At 45.3% G+C, this 27,424-nt stretch overlaps 2 long non-coding RNA genes across 3 annotated transcripts; both read right to left on the bottom strand.

Moving 5' to 3' along the window:
• Window positions 1–1,017: 1,017 nt before the first annotated feature.
• On the bottom strand, window positions 1,018–5,585 carry LOC148379537 (uncharacterized). Of its 2 annotated transcripts, XR_015855375.1 has the most exons (4): window positions 3,259–5,585; window positions 1,808–1,943; window positions 1,524–1,717; window positions 1,018–1,395 (listed from the first exon to the last, which is right to left on the bottom strand). It is a non-coding gene; the product is annotated as an uncharacterized LOC148379537 (long non-coding RNA). The 2 variants fall into 2 exon arrangements; XR_015855374.1 differs by lacking the exon at window positions 3,259–5,585 and having other exon boundaries at window positions 1,808–3,070.
• A 5,225-nt stretch (window positions 5,586–10,810) lies between these two features.
• On the bottom strand, window positions 10,811–23,654 carry LOC148379536 (uncharacterized). The gene is made up of 4 exons (XR_015855373.1): window positions 22,534–23,654; window positions 21,951–22,418; window positions 17,260–17,682; window positions 10,811–17,186 (listed from the first exon to the last, which is right to left on the bottom strand). It is a non-coding gene; the product is annotated as an uncharacterized LOC148379536 (long non-coding RNA).
• Window positions 23,655–27,424: the final 3,770 nt, after the last annotated feature.

The raw sequence follows: 27,424 nt of genomic DNA, 5'->3' as shown, positions 1-27,424 counted from the left end.
AACTCCCAAGAGGGCAAGAAAAAACTCAAAACTCCAGCTAGGGTAAATGAGAAACCTTGAGAAGAGACCACAGATGGGTGGGTCCCTCTTCTAGGATGACCAGGCTGTAATGGATGCAGAGAGGACACATAGTACAAACAGTGTAGACCAAAAAGGTGTGGAAAGCGGGATGTTATTACACAGTAATGACTCTGAGACTAAGAGTGGTGTGAGTTCATCAGAGCGACAGCCTGGGGGAAGAAGCTGTCTCTGTGTCTGCTGGTTTTAGTGTACAGAGCTCTATAACGGCGTCCGGAGGGGAGTAGTTCTAACAGGCTGCAACCTGGGTGCGAAGGGTTTGTTGAGATGTTACTTGCACGTTTCCTGGTCCATCTTTTTATTTGGGGGGGCACCAACTCATATAACAACGTAAAACACATACATATTGTCATATAAAGCAGTTAACCAAATGTCAGATTTTTATGTTTTGATTGGCGAATATAAAAACAAGGAATAAAACACCAGACAAGTTATAACAAATGTTTAATAATAATAATAATCCTAACTAGAAAATGCAATTTCTGGAAAAATTGCTTGTGAAGGCGAAGAAGCTGAAAAAATCTTGGGGAATGCTTTTTGTGTTAAGCGCAAAAAAATTATTATTTGGGGTCACTGGCGGTTTAATTTACATAATTCGACCACTTCACCCTGTGGATACACAAGTTTTAGTGGGAGTCCACCTTGCAATACCGGTATTGTTGGCGGCTCAGCAAAGGCCTTGCTCCACACACTCAAGGCAATACGTGTTTCGACCTCCTCCTCTTCAATCATTAGTCATAGGACTCATAGACCTCGTGATTAAAAACACAATTAGGTTTGCTCAGGTGAAAACTGAGAACAATTATATAACTCAAAGGTCACAAATAAGTCTATAAAGTTAAAGGTCAATTCATCACAGTCACATCACATGCAATTACTAATTCACAGGGTGTCAATGAAGTTCTTCCATTATCTGTAGCGTTTTGTCCCCATGTTGTTCGCAGACGCGCTGGTCACAATTCAACAGCCTTTCTCGTAAAGTTGTAAAATTTGAACGAGATTGTATGGAAAGCCGGCATTCGTAGTATTCTACTCGTTCATTCAAAACAACCTAAACTGATGAAATTCCTTTTCCATATTACAGCCTTTTCTTTACTCACTGATATCTTTGAATATTGTGTTGTGTTGAGAGACAGTCCAAATTCATTGGTCCCGGCATTCGGGTGAGTGAAGGTGTACAATGCCCCGACCTTGATCGGGGTCAAGTTGGCCTCCCTCCACACCGCCACTCTAACCACAGCTTACTTGTTTTACGTATACGATGCTCAATGGCACCAACCGAGCCCCACGTACCGACACCATTCTGCTTGGCTGTTTCTAAATGGGAATAAGCAGACATACGATTGTGTTATCCTGCAATGTTTAATGCAAGGGAACACATTTTTGTATTTTTAGTAGTTCTAAATATATATTTAAACATGCATGTGTGCGTGAAGTAAACTTACACTTTCAACATGGCCCTCAATAGTTACCAGCCCCTCCGGAGGGTTTTCAAGCACTTGGCTTAGAGACACTGGCACCGACGTGGGGAAGAGGAGTTGGATTGCCTCAGCCTGCAAGTCATCACTACACTCTACATGCGCCCCCATGTAGATTTTGCTGGTTGGTTTGCAAAACAGCACGTTGGGGTTTCCCGCGTCTGTGGTAAAATGGGCGAACACGTAACTGTTGCCCTCTGTGACTTTGCCGGCCAGATGACTAAAAATGGTCAACTTGATAGCACTGGTACCATCACAGAGGGCAACAGTCTCACTTCGTAGCTGCCGTCCATTTGAACGCTTGAGGCACCATCCGGCTTCCAGCCTCTGGCCCGGGCGTCCCTCCTTATCCCCACCACTTTGGCGTTTATGACGTTTCTGTTCATTCTGAAAGAGAAAGTGACAATTAAGATCCAGAATTTTTTGGATCCGTTTTATGTGCAAAGTACTTCGCAATCTGGCATATGCATATCCCACTGCTGCATTTGGGGACAAGGTGAAGCATTTATCCTTCACTCGAACCAATTGCAAAAAGGATGACCGAAAGCAACCAAAGCAACATTAAATGTTGCTTGTTTTTGTAGCATGTGATTTTACTAATTATCCTTTGTTTGTTTGTGTATCGACTTTAACTTTAAACCAGCAATGTCATTCCTTGTTAACTCAAATTACAAGCACATGGGTATGGCCATTTTGTCCCATTGTGCACACACGGACAGCCAATTTTCCTCGTGCAAAAGCCTTGCTCACAGACTTTGAACAGCCTTCTTATGATACAGCATTAATTTTCACAGGTAAAACAAAATAGCAGATTTAAAAGTGCCGCCTATGCTTGTTTTACGACTTATTTTCACTTTTATGCATCTGATGGAGTTAATTCATACCAAATTCATCAGAATGTACCTCAGAAAAAGGCCATTTTGACAACAGGACAATATTTTTTCTGAGTATTGTAAATGAAAAGAGAGGATCTTAGAATACTTGATTAACTTCCACCCAGTTTGGAAATGATAATTTGCACACCAACATATAAGTCCAGGTTAAATTAATAAATTAATAAATGAACTAGGCACATGCCTCAGTGTTTATCGAAGATGTTTATCGAAAATCAAATTTCAAGTTGGAGGGGAGATACCTGAGAAACCATTTACCTCTGTCTTCGGGTTTGCTGCAATTAGGGCAGCTTGGAGTCTCCACCCGCTTTTATGCGTGGTGGAGTCAAAAAAAAAAAAAAAACTGGGCATAGCGTCAGAACTTTATTAGTTACACGGATAGATAAGTAGATAAGTAAGTAGATCTTTATTGTCTTTGTCACATGTACATTGAAATTGAAAATGCCAAACGATCAGAGCATCTAAAATAAAAAAAAGCTAAAAGTTTATATAAACTAAAAACAACACGAAAGCTCCAGCTCAGTGGCCTAGTGGTAGAGTGTACACCCTGAGACTGGAAGGTTGGAAGGTTGTGAGTTCAAAACCTAGCCAAAGACTAATAAAATGGGACCCATTGCTGTAAACAATCACACTTCACTGGTTCTTTTATATCAAAAAATTATTTTAGGTGCGTTATGTTTCGGCGGGTTCTTCCGCCTTCATCAGAGTGTCACCTATGTGGTTGTGAAGCATCTTTATCAGCTGATGGATGAAGGCGTGGCTCGCTGTCAGATTTGACAGGTGAGTCACGCCCTCTGCTGTCCATTCACCTCTCCAGGATGCTGTTCCAGGTTGTAGAGAGCATGTGGGCTCCCTCATCCCTGTTGATGGTCCTCGGGCCCCGCTTGCGGATCTCAATGGCCTCCCTGATCCAACGCTGATGTTTGTTTTCTTCAGTGCGGATGACTCTGGCCTTTTCCCAGTCCATGATGTGGTTTTCTCTTTTACAGTGGTCGGTAATGGCTGACTTATAGTGTTCCTGTTCTGCTTGTAGTTTTATTGCTCTTGTTTGTCTTGTTGCTGTCTCCTTCTCACACTCCTTCTTGTGTTCTGTTTTTCTTGTGATGAAGTTACTCCCTGTCTCCCCGATGTACGATTTATTACAAAGAACGGATACGCTGCACAACCAACAAACTCAACAACATCAACGATGAACTACAGCGACTGACGGAACAACTCAAACACCAGTATGCCCTGGACAATAACACGGAAACAACACTACACAGACATTTAGATAATATGCACGAACAGGAATTTGCCGCCACAAAAAAATGACACATCGGGAAATTGGACAGACTCATCGCACAAAAGAAGGCACAACCGGACCACACACACATCAACAATAAATGGATTCACAATACGTCACGCCACAAACTCACCCAGACAGAGCGCAGCATACTAGCAAAAGGACTCAACTACGCGATCACACCCAAAAACATACCCCTCGATGATTTCATTTTAGCCATGGAGTTAGCATGCGAAAAAATACATAATCCAGGACAAAAAGCAGCACTACGCAATGAAGTTGCAGGTATATTAAAAACGGATAAATCACCACCCAGTAATATTACAAAACAGGAAGCAAACGCAATGATCACACTAGCAAAAAATAAAGACATTACAATCCTCCCAGCGGACAAAGGTAGAACAACAGTAATTATGGACAAAGACACTTACGAAGAATCAATGCAATAGTTACTACAGGACGACACCTACGAAGTAGTAAAAAAAGACCCAGCAGAAGACAAGAAAAATAAACTCAAAGCATTACTCAAACAACTACTCATTGAAAATAAAATAAACAAACAGGCATACAATCACTTAATACCCACAGCAAACATCAACCCCAGAATCTATGGCACACCAAAAATCCATAAACCAGGTACACCTCTCCGCCCCATCGTAGACAGCATAGGGTCACTCACGTATAATCTTTCAAAAGCACTCACAGAAATACTCGAAACAACTCGCCACAGAACTCACACACATAAAGGTACAGAAAGATGAAATGTTCATATCACACGACGTCATTTCACTCTTCACAAAAACACCCACACAGGCCACCATACACATAGTACATGACAGACTATCAGCAGACAGGACACTCAAGAAACGCACAAATCTAACAGCACAAGACATCACCCAACGACTCCATTTCATCGCCACCTCCACATATTTCCAATACAGAAACACAATCTACAGGCAAAAAGAGGGATTCCCCATGGGAGACCCTCATTCTGCCATCATGTGCAATTTTTTTATGCAGGATCTAGAACAAAAGGCACTCTTAACAGCCCCGGACACATACAAACCCATGCTATGGAGATGCTACGTCGATGACATTTTAGAAAAAACAAAAACAGGACATACACAACACCTCACAGACCATCTCAACACCATAGACACCACCGGTAAAATCAAATTCACTCATGAAGAAGAAACAGATCGATCCATAGCCTTTCTAGACATCAGCATACACCACACAGACAACGGAGACATAAAAATAAAAGTACACAGAAAACCCACACACACCAATACCTCCTCTGGACATCAGAACATCCCACCATACATAAACTGTCAGTAGTCAGAACACTATACGAACGCACAATAATCACGGATCCGGAGGACATAACACAGGAAGAACAATACATACAACACGCACTCAAAAAATATCCATATCCACAATGGGCAATAACCAAAGGTGCAGAACAGGTAAAAAACAAAAAATACAAAACACAGGGGGAAAGAAAGAAACAAATACGGAAACAAGAACCCAGCGGAATGGTGACGTTGCCGTATGTGAGAGGAATTACGGAACGCATCAAAAGAGCCATGAAACAATACAACATAAACACACCTATCAAACCACATACAACACTCTGTCAAATACTGGTCCACCCAAAAGACAGAGTCAACCCGGAAAATAAATGCAAATCTATATACGAGATTCCATGCAAATCATGCAACAAATCGTACATCGGGTAGACAGGGAGGAACTTCATCACAAGAAAAACAACACAAGAAGGAGTGTGAGAAGGAGACAGCAACAAGACAAACAAGAGCAATAAAACTACAAGCAGAACAGAAACACTATAAGTCAGCCATTACCGACCACTGTAAAAGAGAAAACCATATCATGGACTGGGAAAAGGCCGGAGTCATCCACACTGAAGAAAACAAACAGCATTGGATCAGGGAGGCCATTGAGATCCGCAAGAGGGGACCAAGGACCATCAACAGGGATGAGGGCGCCTACATGCTCTCTACAACCTGGAACAGCATCCTGGAGAGGTGAACGGACAGCAGAGGGCGTGACTCACCTGTCAAATCTGACAGGTGAGCCACGCCTTCATCCATCAGCTGATAGACACGTCACAACCACATCGGTGACAATCTGATGAAGGCGGAAGAACCCGCCGAAACATGTCAGAAAATGCACCTAAAATAATTTGTTTGATATAAAAGAACCAGTGAAGTGATTAAAAAGGAAAAACAAGATGAAGTTAGTACAGCTGTAAACAATCACAGCAATGTGAATAAAATACGAAATTAAGAAACAAAGTCAATCTAACTGTTCAAAAGACATAAAATGTTTTACTGATTCAATAAATACTAAACATAAAAAATTTATCAACAAGAATAAAATGAACAAATTGGACTTGATTTAAATGTGTTCAATTTCAAATTTTAAATAGTGGAAACACAAAACATGATAAACCAAACCAAGTTGGTGATTTTTGGGCCAAAATAACAGAATTATTTATTTTTTCCAGCTGAATGAAAGACAGTAGTGTGTCAAAAGTTCTGCATTTGACTTGAAAAAGTTATGTTTGAGTATGGGAATGCTGATTTTTATTATTAATGTTAAAGTCAGTGGTGTGGTATTATAGTATGTTGAAACTATAATATATAGTGTGTTATTGAGGGCTCGCATAATGTTGTCAGTGGGGTGCGCTGTGGTGCGTGAGGGGGATTGTACTGCTATGTGAGACACGAGTGGGGAAAAATAAAAGTTGAAGAATAAAGAACTTGCATTAGCGTTCATCTCCACTCCATACAAACGCAACAAGTGTTTTTTTTTTTATTTAATAATTCAACTGTAGCATGATTGTAGATGGTGTTAGTCAGACTTGGGATACATATACAAAAGATAATGTAAACATGGTTTAAGGCAAAGAAATGTAGAAAGTCCAGCAATTGTGCAAATCAAAACGATTACAACTTCAGCGTTCAAAGCACTGCCAAAAATAACAAAGTAACCAAATAAATGTATGAATAAACAATAAATAAACAAACAAATAAACAAACAAATAAATAAATACATACATAAATAAAGGAGAACAGAAAACAGACTGTACGTATCTGAGGCTTAATAGAGTTAAACCAGAGAGACACTGTTAGAGATTCGCTCACTCCAACTTATTTTGCAAGAACCACACGGGAGACAAGTAAGTCCTTTTATACACCTGCAGGTGGAGAGTCCATTCGTCGCTGTGCGTGCAGCGATGTTCGAATGGAGGTCTGATTCTCGGCTCCTGCAAGAGCATTTTTATTAAGAGAAACAGGGTGGGGGTAAGAGTGGACTGGATAGAGAAAGACCTTGTCCTCTAGTCAAAACATATCAGGGGGTGTTTTACGACCTTGTGTAGGATGGGACAAGCTATCTTATTTATTACCGGTTGTATTCCAACATAATCATACAATAAGGATAATCTGAAAAACCCTAACATCTCCCTCCTGTTTTATCATATGATTATGCCACCCCAAACAACAAAGACAAGTACAAAAAAAACATATATGTATAATGAAGAAAGAAGAATAGTAAAAATAAAAAACAACAAACAATGATAGCAACACTTTCCATTGAAGATGAGGTATTACCTTAATACCCCAGATCAAACTTATTGTGTAAGCGAAAAACCTGCTGGCCAGATGTTATTAGCAGGAAAATTCTCACACGGTCCCTCTGCCTTGGGCGACCAGAATGCTATCAATAAAAAAAATAAAAAGAAAAACACAGAAACAGTACATCATTGTATCCATCACTTGCGAAGCATTTTCGATGGTCAAATCATCAAGTTTCTGTAAAACATGCTCAACAGAACAGCATCTACGCAATCCACGTTTCATTATCGTTATCACATCTGTCACGTCTAAGAAGTTGTATATGTGCTTGTGTTTTCGTCAGCTGAGGATGTTCTAGTCTGTAGGTGTGGTCTGTCACTCACACTGGCGCACACACTCGTGTCCAGTTGGCAGGCAGCATCGGACAACTCTTGTGACCACAAAACCATGATCCGTTCTGCACAGGCACGTGCACTCATAGGATGCAGGTGAGGCAGTGCTTCTGAACTTCTGGACGAAGAAGGTCCCGTCCGATGGTGCAGCCATGTTGGTAGTAGAGTCCTTACACCTTGAAAACGGCTCTCTCATCCTGGCACACAGCGGTGATGTCCAAAGCTCCCATCCAGTTTCCTCCGTCTGCAAGTCCAGAGCGGGATGGGTCGGCAACACTGATTGTGACAGCTCGGTGTTGATATCCAACTCCTGGATGCCGTTTCCCTGTAAAGCAATGCTCTAGACTTTCTTGCTACGTTTCACACAATAATAATGATGAGTAAATCATCAGATACCTCTCGTGCATACACTCCAATAAACGTCAAGTAGATGTGAGATCACTTGCATGAAGTCTACTTAACCAAACATTGAGTAAATATGGGATAACTTAAAAACTGTCCCGGTCAACAATTCATAAATAGAAACTACAAGGTAAAGAACTTCTCTTTAGCTAGACAAAGAACAAAGGTGTTCTGTTCATAACTAGTGAGGGCCTCTCACAGGTAAGACAAGGAAGGGAGTATAAGAACTCCCTAAAACCTGGTAGATGTGTTGGCCTTGAGCGAAGGTATGAGACCTCCGGTTCAGGCCGGCCAGCGCTTCTACAAAACTAATTATCCTGACATTTCCCCACTGTTTATCACATATTTGCTAAAATTCACACATCACCGTAAACAACCCCTTTTCTCGACTCTCAGTCGTCGGATCACATTCATGAGGACAAATATGTTTACACCAAAGGATAAACGTTGCGATGTCATCATTCAGAATCCCACGGATCTGGGAAAAGTCTGGTAACACAGATGCAGGAATTTTGCGATCAACATCATCACATTGCCGCTCAGACATTAGGTATATCTGAGCAATCTCGTCCTCCATGGGCGATATTACTGTAGTGACGAGATGATTAAACAGAGCACGAAGACATGGTATGCAACATCCACACAAGGTGAGCATAGCAGCAAACACTGCAACTGATGGTAAAATTGAGGACACAATGGCGTTATACTTCCCAAAAGCAGTCATCCACTTGTAGTGCTCTTTCATCCTCGTTTTGAGGGATCGCAGGCCTGCAATCCGTCAGGCTCCCATCAGGGGCGGTGTTGTTGGGGATGAAGGTGCAGCATTGTTCTCCAAACATTGCGCAGATGCCTCCTTTCTCAGACAACGACATATCATGAGCATTGTGGTTCTGGATCGACATTAGGGAAGGCGTGGCTAGCTGTTCATGCACTGCCTCGAGCCCTGCTTGTGTCCGTTTGCCCAATTTTCTGCATGTTGTAATGGATGTAATTTATCCTGTCTACGTTCTTGTTCATCGTTTACCAGCAGCAAATGGAGGACTCCCATCCCACTGCAATTTGGTGATTTAATTCTTATTAATCAGGAACTCCTCTAGGGACTCCAATTGCATCAATTTTGGTCAGATCATCGTCGCCTCTCAAATTTAAAGATATTTTGGTTATTACCAGCTTTTTCCCCAGATCTTGGCATGTTGATGTATATACAATTTCGCTTGACTACATTCTCTGAAAGCAATGGCTTCTTTTTTTTTCTTTTTTCTCGCAATGGATATTATATAGACTGCTCTGTCACACACTTCACAATCCAGTAGACGTAACAGATTTCACATAATCTTTGGTCAATGGCAACAGTACAACATAAATAATCGGTCGCAAATCCATACATATGACATATTCATTTTTTTTCTGTCTTTGCAGCTTGTTTTGCCATAAGCAATCAACTGTTTCTTTTTTCAGTTACTCTTATAGTTAGTTACCTGAAACAAATTATCCACATTCATTCTAGATATTCATCCCATTCTTTAACATCTACAGCGGTTGTTGACAAAGTACACATATAAACATCATACTTTCATGGCAGTCCAGATCCGACACAACAGATCATCCTGCAAAGGTCAAATTGATCTTTTAAATTGAAGGCATTCAGTCTTTTTGTTTTTGTTGAAACAAGCTCTACCAAAAATAAAATTTGTTTTGTTTTGAAAATGTTTTGAATATGAACCAAATCCATATGTTGTTTAAAGCTGACTGACCTGCCCCACTATCCCTCCTCTTGAGCCATGTGACACGCACCATGGCTCAATATTGTTGCCCATTTGCATAGGTTCTTTGGTAGGGTAAGTCATTTATAGATGCCATTCTCTAATCTTGCCCCTTTTTTCGTCCATAATTGAATTTCACTCTATGGACTTTGTCGCTGCACATCTTTAAAAATGTTTCATTGATTTAATCTGCTTCTTGTGTGTATAAAATTTGAAGTGCCTTTTGCGCTGCAGCTTTGTGGTTCTGTCTGCAAGCTTGTTACCTCTTGACACCTTATCAGTCTCGTGTGTGTGTGTGTACTGCACACGTGCACACAGCTACTTTTCGTGGCAATTGGACTGTTTTGATAACTAGCTTAGCAAGTAAATGGATGGCCTCCCCGTATGGGGAGCGACTCAGCTAGCAAATGATTACCGTATTTGCCGGTGTATTGGTCGACCTTTTTCGATCCAAAATCGACCGAAAAAAATCGACCTCGACTTATACACCGAGTCATAAAATTTAACTTCGTATTCATCGCTTCAAATGTGATGGTAACCAAGGCCGTTTCTCATGCATCTCATTGTGCGTTGCACTTAGAAAATTTGAACCGGGCGGCGTCCGCGAGTGCGCGGCCCGCTGGAAGTCAAATGAGGCTCCGCGATCTCCTCCGCGGTGCTTATAAACAGCCGATCCGCTCGGCGGGGGCTATTTTCGGCCACTTGGCGCGTGCGCACGGCCTCCCGGATGTGCCCGGCGGGTGCGCGAGCTCGCCGGCCGCTGGAAGTGGAATGAGGCTCCGCGATCTCCTCCGCAGTGCTTATAAACAGCCGATCCGCTCGGCGGGGGCTATTTTCGGCCACTTGGCGCGTGCGCACGGCCTCCCGGATTTGCCGGGCGACGTGCGCGAGCTCGCCGGCCGCTGGAAGTTGAATGAGGCTCCGCGATCTCCTCCGCGGTGCTTATAAAGAGCCAATCCGCTCGGCGGGAGCTATTTCCGGCCACTTGGCGCGTGCGCACGGCCTCCCGGTGGTGCCAGGCAGCGTACGCAAGTGTGCTGGCCGCTGGAAGTCGAATGAGGCTCCGCGATCTCCTCCGCGGTGCTTATAAAGTGCCGATCCGCTCGGCTTTGAGCTATTTCCGGCCTCCCGTTGGTGCCGGGCGGCGTGCGCGAGCTCGCCGGCCGCTGGAAGTCGAATGAGGCTCCGCGATCTCCTCCACGGTGCTTATAAACAGCCGATCCGCTCGGCTGGAGTTATTTCCGGCCACTGCGCATGCGCACGGCCTCCCGGAATTTGAACACATTTCGTCAATAAATTTCGCATATTTCTGATTGAATTTTGAAGTTTAATATAATGCAACAATTGAGCTCGACTTATACAAAGGATATATCATAAAATCGTAAATTTCCGTCGAATTTTAGGGGGTCGACTTATACACCGAGTCGACCTATACACCGGCAAATACGGTAGACATTTTCACTTTCTTGTAGTTTCTTTAGTTACTTTTCAATCGTTTTCTCATTGTTTATCACAAGAATCTTAGAAATTTGAATACAAATCAAAATGTATGTTTTATTTTACTCAATTGTATGATTTAGAGAATCCATATGTAGTAAAGTGTTGTATGACTACATATGATTTCATCATCATTTAATTTGACTTTCTTTCCAAAACGCTTCTTAATTTCTGAGTTCACACATCCTCTACGTGTTACTGGTTCTCCAGTTTTTTCACTAGTTAATTATCAATCCAAAAGCTACGTTTTCTTTTCAGCATTCAACGTGCTCAAAATCACTCTTCTCAACTCGCTCTACTAATTTTCTATAGTTGTCGCCAACGACTTCAAATATTCAAACTTCCATTCAGGCAGTCATTCATCAATGCTCATCAGATGCATCTCACACAGTCTCCAAAAAGGAGTCTTGCTATCACAATTCATCCAAGCTCACCACACAACATTCATATATCATTTTCAACTCAAGTTTCCTGGAAGAACAATCCACCAATTCAAAAAAAAACCTTAACTGAAACAAACAACTGGCAAATTAATCTGAATTTTTTCTTTGTTTTTAAATTTGAAGAACTCAATCTTTCAGATTTAGCTTGCATTTAGAATTTTATATAATCTTATAACACAACCAATCAATTATTCCTTTTAAATGTAGCATCGCAAAATCTTAAATTCACAAGTTATCTTCTTCCAATTCCTGAAAGCATGTTCTGTCGTTTTTTTTTCTTTTTTTTTTTCTTCTTTGAATTTCTCATGTGGGCTCGGCACTTAACATGCACTAGTGTGGAATAGTTTCTGCTCGCAAACAAATTTCTCTCTTTTCCTCTCATTTTTATCTGTCAAGATTGTTTCTGTTCTGCGGTGTAAATTGAATAGACCAGTGTTTCCCAACCTTTTTTCAATCACGGCACACCTTTTCATTGGAAAAAATCTCGCGGCACACCCCCAACAAAAAACAGTTAAGCTCCTATATTAAAATCAGTTATATTACAACGAAACGTACAGTCCTATTCCTATATATGTATGGAGAGTCGGATAATTTAATCAAGTCAAGTTTATTTTATTTGTATAGCCCTAAATCACAAACAGTCTCAAAGGGCTTCACATAGCCAAAATTGACAACTATTCTCAAAGCATCCCCTGATCTTAAGCTCCCAAAAGGTCAAGGAAAAACTCAAAAAACCCCTGCCAGGGGAAAATGAGAAACCTTGAGAAGGGACCACAGATGGAAGGATCCCCCTTTCAGGATCACCAGGTTGTAATGGATGCAGAGAGGGCACAAGTAATACATAATATGAAAATCAATGAAAAAATGGATGTCGGAGGTGCCCGCGACTGTCCTGGCAGTGTCTTCAAGGGGGTTGAGCTGCAGTTTCTTCATCTTGAATTGGTCCCCGAGAATCCAGCTAGCCGCTATCAGCTTTTGAGCCACCTAACCCCCTCCCCAGTGTCTTTAAAAGTGTCTTAAATGTTTCTACTGAGGTAGTAGTTCTAATATCCATTGGTAGGGCATTCCAAAGCTCTGGAGCCCGAATAGAGAATGCTCTAGAACCTGCAGACATTTTCTTGGCCCTCGGTGTAACTAAAAGACTAGCGTTTTGCGAACGAAGGTTACGAGACGGAACATAAGGAACGACTAGGTCGACGAGATATGAAGGCGCTAAGCCATGCAGTGATTTATAGGTTAGTAGAAGAACCTTGAAGTCACATCTTAAATGGACTGGGAGCCAATGTAATTTGGCTAATATTGGGGTAATGTGATCAAATTTTCTGTACCGTGAGAGCAGCCTCGCAGCGACATTTTGCACTAACTGTAGACTTTTGATACTGGACTTAGGAAGACCAGAGAATAATACATTACAGTAGATCAGGCGCGACGTGACGAACGCATGTATAATAGTTTCCGCATCCCCGGTCGAGACGATAGGACGAATCTTAGCAATATTACGAAGGTGAAAAAACGCAATCCTGGTTATATTCTTAATGTGTTTTTTAAAGGAGAGCGTTTGGTCAAATATTACCCCGAGATTAGTTACCGTCTCACTCTGAGTGATAGTACGGTTATCTATAGTTATAGTGGTTTCCTTAAATAAGTGTTGATAACGAGTAGGACCAATTATCAACATCTCAGTTTTATCTGGGTTAAGACGAAGGAAGTAACGGCATATATAATTGGGTGTCATCCGCGTAGCATTGAAAGCTAATATTATATTTACGTATTATGTCCCCAAGCGGAATCATATAAATATTAAATAAAATCGGTCCTGTGGGACACCACACGTAACATTATAAAGCTCAGAGGACGTATTGCCATGGACCACTCGGTGCGTCCTGTCTGATAGATAGGAATTGAACCAGCTTAGTGTTGACCCTGAGATACCAACACAACTTTTAAGACGCCCTAATAAAATATCGAAGTCTACAGTGTCAAAGGCAGCACTAAGATCGAGTAGTAACAATACAGACGACGTATTTGAATCCATAGCTATGAGGAGATCATTAGTCACTTTAGCAAGTGCTGTCTCTGTTGAATGATTAGCTCTAAAACCAGACTGAAAAGAGTCATATCGATTATTAGCGACCATGTAATCAATAAGCTGCTGTGCTACTACTTTTTCGAGAAGTTTTGCTATGAATGGGAGGTTTGAAACTGGCCTATAATTACTGAGACAGTCCGGGTCAAGATTTGCTCGCTTAAATAGCGGTTTAATAATAGCGGTTTTAAAGGCTGTTGGCACTATCCCAGAGGAAACAGACAGATTAATTATATTTAAAACGGACGGTCCTAAAATTGGAAATAATTCTTTAAGTAGTTTGGCTGGAAGCGGGTCGAGTAAACATGTTGTTTGTTTAGCCGCACTAACCAATTTTGTAAGCATTTCAAGGGACATGCTTTTAAAATTTGAGAGGGTTATTGCATGATCCCCAGCGCTAGTAACCGGCGGAGCGATTGGAATGGTATTCTTGATCTCGTCCCTAATGGACTCAATCTTTTGAGCAAAAAATTTCATAAACTCGTCAGCTGAGTGGAAGGAGCTATCGGGGGTCGGCTGGCGCAGAGTTAGCTTTGCCACTGTATCAAATAGGTATTTAGGATTGTTTTTATTAAGATTAATGACTTGAATTTAATAGAAATAAATACTAAATATTCTTTAAATTGTATTCCTTTTTTTAAATAAAAGTGACAGTTTTTTAAAAAGGTTTTAGACGGTGTAAGAAATAAACTATTTAAAGTGATTGTGATTAAAATAAAAGAATCAACGTGATTTTGTTTACTGTTTTAGACTAGGTCTATAAATATTGCAACAATAAGAACAAAGTCACTTTTAAAGACGCTCTGCTGTTCTGACAGCAGCTGAGTGGCTATCACAGTCGAGGAATCTCGACTTGACTGCTTATTTTACGTATGTGAAAAATAACCAATCCAGGTTCTCCGGTTGAACTGCATGCTCTGATTTCCATTGGACCGCAAACGCACCACAACCGTCATAGTGTCTGTCACTGTTAGCAAAAGCACACAGCAACACACACATAAACTGAATATGTGCCGATGCAATACAATCAGATCAACACAATATGAAATCTCAAGATTCTCCGATTCTCCACACATGCACGATTAGCAAGTGGCTGACCAGGCCTTGCGCGAACTGGCCAGTGGTTTGGCGATCCTGTTTACAATGCGCTCCGTAATTAATATTGGACAATCCCACGGCACAGCTGAACGTCTCTCACGGCACACTAGTGTGCCGCGGCACAGTGGTTGGGAAACACTGGAATAGACAACAGTCTGGAAAATTTCTTTATACTAAAAGTTTAGCCAATCTTCATCAATTTAACACATACGCACACACATGCACAGCTCTCGCGTGCGGAAGGTAGGTCCCAGCACCAATGATTCGTCACAGGCTGGCCATTTCCTGTGGTCGATCATGAGCTGGTCCCTCCCATGCACACGAGGACAGCACATTCTAATTTTATTTATTTATCTTCTAGAAGCAAGTTGTATTTCTTTACCACTTGATTTGCATATTTTAACTTTAGTGTAACACAATTTAATCTCTAGTCATTTGTAATTGGGCATACAAACAGCATTGTCATACTTCTTGTATGGACAGGAGCTCTAACAATCTAAAAAGATTTTTGATAACCGGACAATGACATGTTTTGCTGTCATATGGGAGAGGTTTCAGATCTTTTAAATTTCGATACATGATTTGCATAGGACCGGAAACTCCTCTTGCCCCTTGCTTGAGCCGTGGCTTGAGCTGCGGCCTTGCACCTGCTCACAGGGGCCTTATTGTCTCCTGGTCTGACAAACACTTGTGACCTCATCAGTTTTTGTCTTTCTAGCTTTTGTCTCTTGAATTTGTTCTCATCTTTTTGTGAAGATTTCAATCACACTCTAGCACTTCTACCACTTCTTCCACATTTCAAATTTCAACTTCCCTTCTACTCCATACTTTATCTTCCACTTCGGCATATATTGCATACAATTAAGAAATCTACTTGCCATGTACCTCTCATCTCAAAGAAGAGCAGAGCAAGAGATTTACCGTTCTTATTTCCCATCTTAATTATAGTAGATTAAGGTTTTACAATTTTTTTTTTCAATTTTTTTTTTCTTTGAGGATCCTCAATGCAGGTTTAAATTGTCCTTTCAACAGATTACTAGCCTGTTTTATTGCCGTGGATCAACGCTAGAACTGCTATTTAGTCAATTTATCCTACCAGTCACACACTCAATCACACAAGTTATCCCTGCCTACGCGAAGTCCTCCTTTTTAAAAAAAAAAAAGGAGCTGCTTCATCCAGTGAGGGGACTCTACAACACCCCCCACCTTCCCTGGGAACTAAAGACAACAGTCCTTGTCCCCAGCCCTGCCAACGCGAAGTCCTTCTTTTAAAAAAAGGAGCTGCTTCATCCAGTGAGGGGACTCTAAAACACCCCCCACCTTCCCTGGGAACTAAAGACAACAGTCCTTGTCCCCAGCCCTGCCAACGCAAAGTTGTACTCTTTAGAACAGTGGTCGTTAAATAATGATCCACGGAGGTACTGAGATTTTAAAACAGTTTGAGAACCACTGCTCCAAAAGAGACACCTCATCCAGAGGGGGACTCTACAACATCCCCTCCTTCCACAAAACTTACTTTTTCCTGTGCACTTCTACCTTTTTACGCGTTTCACAAACAACAACACAATCACACAACTTCAGGCCTTTAACTTACTTGTCCCCTGGTTCGTTGCACTGCCGGGTCCCGTCAATCCACCTCTGTCAGACGAAGGCAGACCTAAGATGCTGGCCCAGCAAAGAATTCTCTTCCCAGGACTTTCTTCTCCAGGTCCTCCTAATGGACGTTGGCTTGTCGACAATGCAGCACGTCCTTCTTCGTCAGACAGATAGCGGGTATGAGGGATCCCGGGTTTCGGCACCAAAATGTTAGAGATTCGCTCACTCCAACTTATTTTGCAAGAACCACACAGGAGACAAGCAAGTCCTTTTAGACACCTGCAGGTGGAGAGCTCACACGTTGAAGGAGTGAAGTCTAAAACTCTCCCTCCTGCAAGGGCATATTTATTAAGAGAAACAGAGTGGGGGTAAGAGTAGGCTGAATAGGAAGCCCTTGTGCTCTAGTCAAAACATATCAGGGGGTGTTTTACGACCTTGTGTAGGATGGGACAAGTTATCTTATTCATTACCGGTTGCATTCCAACATAATCATATGATAAGGATAATCTGAAAAACCCTAACAATGCCCAATGGGACCGGAAACCCACGTGTCAGCACCATCCTGATGGGGCGGATCTAAAAAAGAAAGATTGATAAAAATCAATACTTCATGAAAGAGAGGGAGCGAAAAGAGAGAGATTGATCTTACAGCAGAGACAATGCCGTCTGTCGTAAACAGGACACCTCATGGCGGATGTCCTTCAAGGCTTTGTCAATGCTTGGAGGGTACAGCAGAGCTGTCCCCTTCACCTTCAAATCTGGCGTCACCTCCATCCCCCCAGCCACGTAAATGGCACAATAAAATGTTGTGTCGGGAGAGGAGGACCCCTTCTTCTCTTCCCTGGCCAAAATTAATAAAGCGAAAAGTACTTCCGACAAAGACGTCGGAGACTAAATTCTCAAACAGAACAAATTTGCACAGATGGTGGCCATCACAGAAGGCCACCACTGTGTCTCCACCGTGCCATCCTCTTTTAGGACCCATCTTGTATATTTCGTCATGGTTTTTAAGGCCACCACTTTGGCCGTGAGCGCCGCCGGCAATTGATGGAGCGTCCAAAGGTTTTCCACTCTGAAAATAAAAATAATAACTGATCAGCAGAGATATAATTATTACAGCACTTATATATGGTTTAATTAGTCTACATGATGACAGAAATTGATTTCATAAAATAGCTGTCAGACTTGGATCAAAGAGAGGACTCGGATGCAGAGTGACAACAAAAAAGGAATTTATTCTAATAGGCTGGAGTCAGCAAAAAAACAAAAGAGGGAAAACAAGGTGGCAAAAACAAAATCTGAAATACACAGAGCTTAGGCTTGACGACAAAGGTTTCTTCATTAACTAAGTTCTCAAAAAGGACTCTAACTGACTTGATCGCTGTTGCTCTGGACGGGACAAGACGCACTTACAGCAAGACAAGACAAGGGGAAGACTGACTAAATACACACAGAAGGGTAAGGGCACAGGTGCAGACAATTAGGATTAGACTCGTTGGCCCTGCCGGTAGACGGATGCCGGTTGCCGGCTGCGGTCGGCCATCTTCTTGACCCTGTCCCTTTGGCGGATCAGAGTGGCCCGTGCCGCCGACCAAATGGACGACAGCGTCGCACCAAGGCATGCGCCAAGGGAACGGACACCTCCTGGTCATTGTCGGGGAAGACCGGGGGCTGGTAACCAAACACGCACATCCCGGTAGCAGTGGTAGGCAGGGAAGTGTGGGCGTACTCCACCAACGTGAGGTTCTTGCTCCATGATGAGGGGTTTTGGGCCACCAGGCAACGGAGACCGGTTTTCAGCTGGTGATTTATGCGCTCCGTCTGGCCGTTCGCCTCCGGGTGATAACCCGAAGTGAGGCTCACGGGAGACCCAATGAGTTTGCAAAACTCCTTCCAAAACCTAGATATAAATTGGGGACCCCTATCAGAGACGATATCCCATGGGAATCCGTGAATTCTAAAAATCTGATTCATCATGACCTCCGCCGTTCGCTTGGCCGAAGGTAACTTGGGCAAGGCGTGAATTCAGTCTTTTAGCCTTTTTGATGTACTGTGGGTTTTTGTGATCAGTCCAAACCACGAAAGGTTGCTGTGCTCCCTCCAGCCAGTGTCTCCATTCTTTTAGAGACAGTTTGACCGCCAACAACTCCCGATCCTCCACATCGTAGTTCTGCTTTGCGGACGTCAGCCGTCGGGACAGGAACGCGCACGGATGGAGCTTGTTGTCGGTCTGGGCCCTCTGCAACAGGATGGCCCCGATTCCCCGGTTGGAGGAGTCGACCTCCACCACGAACTGGCGGGATGGGTCAGGTAGCGTGAGGATGGGAGCGGAGCTGAAGTGCCTCTTCAGCTCCTGGAAGGCCGCCTCCGCCTTCGCCGTCCAACAGAACGGAACCTTAGGGGATGTTAGAGCATGCAGGGGAGCCGCTGTGGCGCTGAAGCCTCTGATGAACCACCTATAAAAGTTAGCAAAGCCGAGGAATTGCTGCACTTTTTTGCGGCTATCAAGTGTAGGCCATCTAGTCACCGCGCTTACTTTTGCCGGGTCCATCTGCACTTTATCAGGGGCTATGATGAAGCCAAGGAAAGATACATTATTGGCGTGGAACTCACTCTTTTCGGCTTTGATATAAAGTTGGTGATCAAGGAGGCGTTGCAATACCATCTTAACATGAGATTTATGAGTCTCCAAATCCGGTGAATAGATAAGAATGTCGTCCAAATATACATAAACAAAACGATCCAAAAAGTCTCTCTGTACATCGTTAATCATGGCCTGGAATACAACGGGTGCATTGGTGAGGCCAAACGGCATCACCAAGTATTCAAAGTGTCCTCTCGGAGTGTTAAATCCCGTTTTCCATTCATCCCCCTCCCAGATGCGCACTAGGTGGTACGCGTTGCGCAAATCTAGCTTGGTGAACACCCAAGCTTGTTGCAGTTGATCAAATACGGTTGTCATGAGTGGAATAGGGTACCGGTTCTTAATCGTGATTTGATTGAGTGGGCTATAGTCTATGCAGGGGCATAGGGTACCGTCTTTCTTGCCCACGAAAAAGAATCCGGCCCCTGCATGGGACGGTGACGGTCTAATTAAACCTGCTTTAAGAGACGCGTCAATATAATCAGTCAGGGCCTGTTTTTCGGGTGCCGAAAGGGAATAAAGCCGCCCCTTGGGTATGATAGAAGTCGATAGCGCAATCGTACGGACGATGGGGCGGTAGAGAGGTAGCCTTCACTTTACTGAATACCTCTGTGAGTTGGTGATAGCACTCGGGTACTCCGGTCAGACCTGGGGTTTCTGGGTCTAGGGCAGAGGAAGTAGAAACAGGGTCAGGACCACATTTAGAGTCAATTGGGGGGTTAGATTCGAGACATGAAACTTGGCAATGGGGTCCCTATCCCCTTATCTCTCCGGATTCCCAGTCTATGGTTGGGTTGTGCTGTTTTAGCCATGGCTATCCGAGGATAAGAGGGTTCATAGGGGAGGTTATGACATGCAATCTTTATTTCTCATGATGGTTGCCAAAAGACAGAGATGGGTTCGGTTACGTGAGTAATATCAAAGAGCGCTTTTCCATTGAGCGCCTTGGCTTTTACTGTCATGTCTAACAGTTCAGTCTTGACCCCTAATCTTCGGGCAAACGAAAAGTCGACCAAACTCTCATCGGCCCCCGGAGTCTATTAGCACCCCAAGTTCAGTGTTTTTTCCTAAGCAAGTAATTGTGCCGATGGGTAGGCCCAGAACCTTCTGATTGGTGGCAGAAAAGGTACTCACCATCAGGCCTTTCCTTACCGGGCAGGAGGGGAGGATATGTCCTTGCGCACCGCAATAATAGCATTTACCCTCCTGGCATTGGCGCTGCCTTTCCTCCTCAGTCAACGTAGCTCTGCCCAACTGCATGGGTTCGATCCCAGGAGACAGCGGAGACAGGTTCGGCATGAGGCGGTGTGCTTCGAGGGGCGAAGACCCGGCCACTGATGTGGGGGAGAACACGGGTGTGTTCCTGCATGCGTGCGGCTTCTTCCATTCCTGTAGTCGATTGTCCATGCGAATAGCTAGGGCGATGAGAGCGTCGAGGTCGGTGGGGAGGTCGAGGGGGATGAGTTGATCTTGGATAGGCCCCGAAAGGCCCCTGAGAAAGATGTCATACAGGGCCATAGGGTCCCACCTGCATTCCGCGGCCAGAGTGCAGAAGCGGATCGCGTAGTCCCCGACAAACTCCCGACCCTGGGTCAGCCAGCATAGCTTCCGAGCCTTCTCTCGGTCTGAGGAGATTGAATCGAACACCATACGCAGGGCCTCGATGAAGGCGGGGAGGGAATGACACGTGGCAGAATCCCTAGCCCATTCGGCGGTTGCCCACGTCCGGGCCCTTCCCGTGAGTTAGGAGACCATAAAGGTTATCCGGGAGCGTTCCGTGGAGAATTCGCCTGGAGACCGCTCAAACTGCATTTCACACTTGGTGATGAAGACTCTACTAAGCCCGGATTCTCCGGGGTAGCATTCCGGAGGAGCCAGTCTGGCGCCCACGGCAGTTGGGGCGCCCACGGCAGTTGGGGCTCCCACGGCAATGGGAGCGATAGCAGTACGGGCCGCAGGGGAGGCAGCTGGTGGACTGGGCATCGCCGCTGATCCCGCGGTCGAAAGCGAGAGAACTTCCTGCATCTGCTTGCTCAGCAGTCCCACCTGGGCGGCCACCACCCCTCGGAATTCTTCCTGGCTCTTTGCGAGCCCTTGGACTCCAAGACCCAGAACCTCCACTTGCTCCTGGTGTTGGGCGAGCCGCGTACTGCGGCGGTCAGCTGTTCCGACTCTGCCAACTCCATGACTGGCCAGTGCGTACTGTCAGATTTGGATCAAGGAGAGGACTTGGATGCAGAGTGACAACAAACAAAAGGAATTTATTCTAACAGGCTGTAGTCAGCAAAAAAACAAAAGCGCCTCCAAAGAGGAAAAACGAGGTGGCCAAAAAACAAAAACTGAAATACATAGAGCTTAGGCTTGACGACAAAGGTTTCTTCATTAACTAGGTTCTCAAAAAAGGTCTCTTTCACTGACGTGATTGCTGGTGCTCTGGACGGGACAAGATGCACTGGCACAAGACAAGGGAAAGACTCTGACTAAATACACAGAAGGGTAAGGGCACAGGTGCAGACAATTAGGATTAAGGACACAGGGAATTAGGATCAGGGAAGACAAGCAGACTGACGCATAGAGGAAGGACCCACGAACTGAAACTAGAGGAGAGTTATTTTTCAAAATAAAACAGGAAGTGACAATACGGCAAAAAAGACAAGACAACAATGACCCACAAAACATAACGGCATGACACATACCTCTGGCCACATAATTCCCTGGTGACTTCTTCGAAGGGCTTCAAAATGTCACAGGCCTGCTTTATTCCCTCCCATTCCTCTGGTGTTGGGATTGATAATTTTGGATTTGCAAGTGCTAAAGTTGTAATTATTGCATCTTTGTTCACAAGAGTACTTTGGATCATGTAGAATGTTGAATTCCACCCTATGGGGCAGTCTTGCTTCAAGCGAGCTTCTGGCAAGCCTAACTGTTTTTGGGTGGCCCGCAGTTTTTGAGCGGCAACTGTGCTTTTGTGCATATATTCAACAACTGCCTTTACTTTTTCCAGGGTTTCTTTTATTGCAGTTTTGCCACTATTGACGATTAAGTTGAGGGTGTGGGCAAAGTCCCAGTCCAAAGTCCCAATGATCATCATCACACACACATCTGGGTGTGGTGAAATTTGTCCTCTGCATTTAACCCATCCCCATGTGATTTTGATCCATCCCCTGGGGGAGAGGGGAACAGTGAAACAAAATGAGTCAGTCTGGTTTGTCTGGCTTGATCAGTGCTTATTTTAGCAATGCTGGTAGTAGCTTCAGTTAGGCGAATGTCTTCTCTCACCTCTTGCAGCTGAACAGTTGGATGCTGACTTCTTAAGTGGCGCAGAAGATTGGCTGTAGATCCACCTTTTGTTGAAATCTTTGCTTTGCAAACGTTGCAGCTTTATCACAAATGCAATAAAATCACTTCTTCTTGACTCACTCATCTTGTCATTCACTCACAGGTTGACTCTTCCGATAACTTCAGCAATAGAAAACACAACAACAACAAAGTGATGAGGGGGTCATGAGGTTATAAAAATAACAGGAGGTAGAGGGGTGTAGGCTTGTGTTTGTAAACATTGTGCTGTAATTCAAGCATTGTGATGGCCGGGTGCCACCCCCTCTCTCCCCCGTCTGGAAAATGATTTACTTTGATCCAGGTGACGGGGGTGCTTTAACACTTTTTTTTTCGTTTTTCAAACATTACCCTATAACAGGGGTGGGCAATTAATTTTTACAAGGGGCCACATGAAAAACCTGAGTTGTGTCAGAGGGCCACACCTACGATAACTTAAACCTGCTCAATTTTATTCCGTTGTAAAATGCACTAAATTCATCCATCCATCCATCCATCTTCTTCCGCTTATCCGGGGTCGGGTCGCGGGGGCAGCAGCTTTAGGAGGGACTCCCAGACTTCCCTCTCCCCAGCCACTTCGTCCAGCTCATCCCGGGGGATCCCAAGGCGTTCCCAGGCCAGCTGAGAGACATAGTCTCTCCAGCGCGTCCTGGGTCGTCCCCGTGGTCTCCTACCGGTGGGACATGCCCGGAACACCTCCCCAGGGAGGCGTCCAGGAGGCATCCTGATAAGATGCCCGAGCCACCTCATCTGGCTCCTCTCAACGTGGAGGAGTAGCGACTCTACTCCGAGTCTCTCCCGGATGACCGAGCTTCTCACCCTATCTCTAAGGGAGAGCCCGGACATCCTGCGGAGAAAACTCATTTCGGCCGCTTGTATCCGAGATCTCGTTCTTTCGGTCACGACCCATAGCTCGTGACCATACGTGAGGGTAGGAGCGTATATCGACCGGTAAATTGAGAGCTTTGCCTTTTGGCTCAGCTCTCTCTTCACCACAACGGACCGGTACAGGGTCCGCATTACTGCCGACGCTGCACCGATCTGCCTGTCGATCTCACGCTCCATCCTCCCCTCACTCGTGAACAAGACTCCAAGATACTTGAACTCCTCCACTTGGGGCAGGATCTCATCCCCGATCCGGAGAGGGCATTCCACCCTTTTCCGATCAAGGGCCATGGACTCGGATTTGGAGGTGCTGACCCTCATCCCGACCGCTTCACACTCGGCTGCGAACCGTTCCAGCGAGAGCTGGAGATCACGGCCTGAAGAAGCCAACAGCACCACGTCATCTGCAAAAAGCAGAGACGCGATGCTGAGAGATTCAAGAGATTCAAGAGATTCAAGAGTTTTTTATTCGCCATGTTTGAGCGTGCCAAACAAGGAATTTGACTTCGGTAAATCACAGCCTCTGTTCAACATTTAGGTGACTAACAACAACACTCAGGACATGTGAAGAACGAAAGATATTCTCAAACATCCCCTGATCTTAAACTCCCAAGAGGGCAAGGAAAAACTCAAAACTCCAGCTAGGGGAAATGAGAAACCTTGAGAAAAGACCACAGATGGGAGGGTCCCTCTTCTAGGATGACCAGGCTGCAATGGATGCAGAGAGGACACATAGTACAGTGTAGACAAAAAAGGTGTGGAAAGCAGGATGTTATTGCACAGTAATGACTCTGAGACTCTAAGAGTGGTGTGAGTTCATCAGAGCGACAGCCTGGGGGAAGAAGCTGTCTCTGTGTCTGCTGGTTTTAGTGTACAGAGCTCTATAACGGCGTCCAGAGGGGAGTAGTTCAAACAGGCTGCAACCTGGGTGCGAAGGGTCTGTTGAGATGTTACTTGGACGTTTCCTGGTCCTGGACAGGTACAAGTCTTGGATAGATGGGAGGTTGATTCCCATTATCTTTTCTGCAGTCCTTATTGTCCGTTGCAGTCTGTGCTTGTCTTGTTTGGAGGCCGATCCAAACCAGACAGTGATGGAGGTGCAGAGGACAGACTGGATGATGGCAGTGTAGAAGGTCTTCAGCAGCTCCTGCGGCAGGTTGAACTTCTTGAGCTGTCTCAGGAAGTACAGCCTCTGCTGGGCCTTCTTCCGGACAGAGTCTATGTGGCCGGTCCATTTCAGGTCCCGAGAGATTGTGGTTCCCAGGAACTTGAAGGTGTCTGATGAGAGAATAGTATTACTGCGGATAGTGAGGGGTGAAAGTGGTGAAAGGTCTCGCCTGAAGTCCACTGTCATCTCCACGGTCTTGAGCGGGTTCAGGTCCAGGTGGTTTTGGCTGCACCAGTGGACCAGCCGCTCCACCTCCTGTCTGTACGCAGTCTCATCACCGTTCTGGATCAGTCCGATGAGAGTGGTGTCGTCTGCATACTTCAGGAGCTTCACAGAAGAGTCACTTGTGGAGAAATCGTTGGTGTAGAGGGAGAAGAGCAGTGGGGAGAGGACGCACCCCTGAGGGGCTCCAGTGTTGGTGGTCAGGGTGTCAGATGTGATGCTCCCCAGCCTCACACGCTGTCTCCTGTTGGTCAGGAAGCTGGTGATCCACTGACAGGTGGAGGCAGGCACCGCGAGCTGGATGAGCTTCTGTTGGAGGATGTCAGGAGCGATGGTGTTGAACGCAGAGCTGAAGTCCACAAACAGGATCCTGGCGTACTTTCCTGGTGTGTCCAGGTGTTGCAGGATGTAGTGCAGTCCCATGTTGACCGCATCATCCACCGACCTGTTTGCCCGGTAGGCAAACTGGAGGGGGTCCAGCAGGGGGCCCGTGACATCCTTCAGGTGGTTCAGCACTAACCTCTCGAAAGATTTCATGACTACAGATGTCAGTGCAACAGGTCTATAGTCATTCAGACCCGTGATGGCGGGCTTCTTGGCCACTGGAACGATGGTGGAGCTCTTGAAGCACGCGGGCACCTCGCACAGCTCCAGGGAACGATTGAAGATCCGTGCAAAGGTGGGCGCCAGCTGCTCAGCGCAGACTTTCAAGCAGGAAGGTGACACGCCGTCTGGGCCCGGTGCCTTCCTGATCTTTTGTCTCCGGAACATCTGGCGCACTTCCTCCTCGCAAATCTGGAGTGCGGGCGCGGCCTCTGCAAGAGAGAGAGTCGGTGACCACGGTGATGGAGGTGTGGACAGAGCAGTTGTGGGGGGAGGTGAGTATGTGGATTGTGCTGCAGGAAGTCCCGTTGTGTGGGAGGACCGATCAAACCTGCAGTAGAACCTGTTTAGCTGGTTAGCGAGCCTTGGGCTCTCCACAGGACATGGGGTTCGTTTCTTGAAGCCCGTGATGCTCTGCAGGCCTTTCCACACTGTTGAGGGATCAGGATTGGCAGAGAGGTGTCTCTCCAGGCTCTCCCCGTAACACCTCCTGGCCTCTCGGTTCAGTGTGTTTCTGGTCTGCTTGAACAGGTCCCGGTTGCCGCTCCTGTAGGCCTCCTCCTTGACTTTGCGCAGCCACCTAAGGTTCGGTGTAAACCAAGGTTTGTCGTTGTTGTACGTGCAGAAAGTCTTAGTCTGCACACACAGATCCTCACAAAAACCGATGTATGATGTGACAGTGTCAGTGAGTTCATGCAAGTCTGAATCTGCAGCTTCGAGAACTCTCCAATCGGTGCAGTCAAAGCAGGCCTGGAGGTTCTGCCTTGACTCCACTGTCCACTTCCTGACAGTCCTCACCACAGGCTTGGAAGTTTTTAGTTTCTGTCTGTAGGCAGGGATCAGATGAACTAGACAGTGGTCCGAGAGTCCTAAAGCTGCACGAGCCACAGAGTGGTATGCATCCTTAATTACGGTGTAGCAGTGGTCCAGCGTCTGTGCCCCTCTGGTGGGACACGTTATGTGCTGTCTGTATCTGGGGAGTTCGTGTGCGAGGTTCGCCCTGTTAAGATCACCCAGAACAATGATTAGTGAATTTGGTAGAAGTTTCTCCATGTCTGTCACCTGGTCAGCCAGCATCTGCGTGGCTTCACTCGCACGTGCGTGTGGTGGGATGTAAACAGCCGCCATGACGATCGAGGAGAACTCCCGTGGTGAATAGAACGGCCGGCAGTTTATGAAAAGTGTTTCTAGGAGAGGGCTGCAAAACTCTTTCAACACCATGACATCGGTACACCAACGTTCATTAATGTAGAAACAGAGACCACCTCCCTTTGATTTTCCGGAAAGCTCCGCGCTGCGATCTGCACGCGTTAGCCGAAACCCAGCTAACTCCATGGCGTGGTGGGGGGTTCGTTCGCTAAGCCACGTTTCAACAAAACACAGCGCGGCGGATCTGCTGAAGTCCGTGTTCCTTGAAGTGAGGAGCAGCAGTTCGTCCATCTTGTTCGCCAGGGAGCGGACATTCGCCAGATGAATTGACGGTAGGGCAGAACGGAACCCTCTCTGCCTCAGCTTTACGAGGGCTCCGGCTCGTTTTCCGCGTCGCCGCCGTCGCGCTAGCTTGTATAGCACCGCCGCTCCGGCTAAAATCTCCGACAAACAGTCTGAATCAGAGAGAACAGGAGAGAAAATACCAGAAGAAGACTGACCGATGTTTAACAGTGCTTCTCTAGTAAAAGTGATCCGGGATGGACAGCAGAAGACACAGAAAACACACAAAATAAGACAAAGAAACAGAGAGCGACTCACCGTGGCAGCCATCCGCGGCGCCATCAGATGTCCCCAAACCGGACCCCTTCAACGCCTCGGCTGCACCTAGAAATTCTGTCCATAAAAATTATGAACAGAATCGGTGACAAAGGGCAGCCTTGGCGGAGTCCAACCCTCACTGGGAACGAATCCGACTTACTGCCGGAAATGCGGACCAGACTCTGGCATAGGTGATACAGGGACTGA

Source organism: Syngnathus floridae, chromosome 22 (assembly GCF_059516105.1).
Source record: "Syngnathus floridae isolate MCC-2025c chromosome 22, RoL_Sflo_1.0, whole genome shotgun sequence".
Lineage (NCBI taxonomy): Eukaryota > Metazoa > Chordata > Actinopteri > Syngnathiformes > Syngnathidae > Syngnathus > Syngnathus floridae.
Note: the sequence above shows the minus strand (reverse complement) of the source record. Positions and strands in the feature narration are given on the sequence as shown.